Below are 776 nucleotides of genomic sequence, written 5' to 3'. Positions count from 1 at the left end.
GGTAAGTTTTTTAGAAACTTAGGCGAGCACTGGGCTGCAGCTAAGCCCCGAGTGGGAGGTTTGCTCTCCACTCGGTAGGTTTTTTAGAAACTTAGGCGAGCACTGGGCTGCAGCTAAGCCCCCGAGTGGGAGGTTTGCTCTCCACTCGGTAGGTTTTTTTAGAAACTTAGGCGAGCATTGGGCTGCAGCTAAGCCCCCGAGTGGGAGGTTTGCTCTCCACTCGGTAGGTTTCTTAGAAACTTAAGCGAGTACTGGGCTGCAGCTAAGCCCTCGAGTGGGAGGTTTGATCTCCACTCGGTAGGATTTTCGTGGCACGACATTGGGGGAGAAGGTAGCAGTCGACCTGCGCTTCGTCCTCCTTGCAGGACGCACGTTGTCTTTTATTCTTAGGCGAACACTAGGTTGCAGCTAAGCCTCCGAGTGGAAGACTGGCTTATCACTCGGTAGGATTTTCAAAAAATTAGGCGAGCACTAGGCTGCAGCTAAGCCCCCGAATGGGAGGTTTGCTCTCCACTCGGTAGGTTTTTTGGAAACTTAGGCGAGCACTGGGCTGCAGCTAAGCCCCCGAGTGGAAGGCTGGCTTACCACTCGGTAGGATTTTGTTTACTTAGGCGAGTACTTGGACTGCAGCTAAGCCTCCGAGTGGGAGGCTGGCTCACCACTCGGTAGGGTTTTGTTTTAACTTAGGCGAAACGGATTCGCAGCTAAGCCTCCGAGTTGAAGACTGGCTTTCCACTCGGTAGGATTTTTTACCAGCTTAGGAGTATCCTTATGTT

This window comes from Triticum aestivum, chromosome 2B (assembly GCF_018294505.1).
Source record: "Triticum aestivum cultivar Chinese Spring chromosome 2B, IWGSC CS RefSeq v2.1, whole genome shotgun sequence".
Lineage (NCBI taxonomy): Eukaryota > Viridiplantae > Streptophyta > Magnoliopsida > Poales > Poaceae > Triticum > Triticum aestivum.
The sequence above is the reverse complement of the archived record's forward strand: the minus strand, read 5'-3'. Positions refer to the sequence as shown.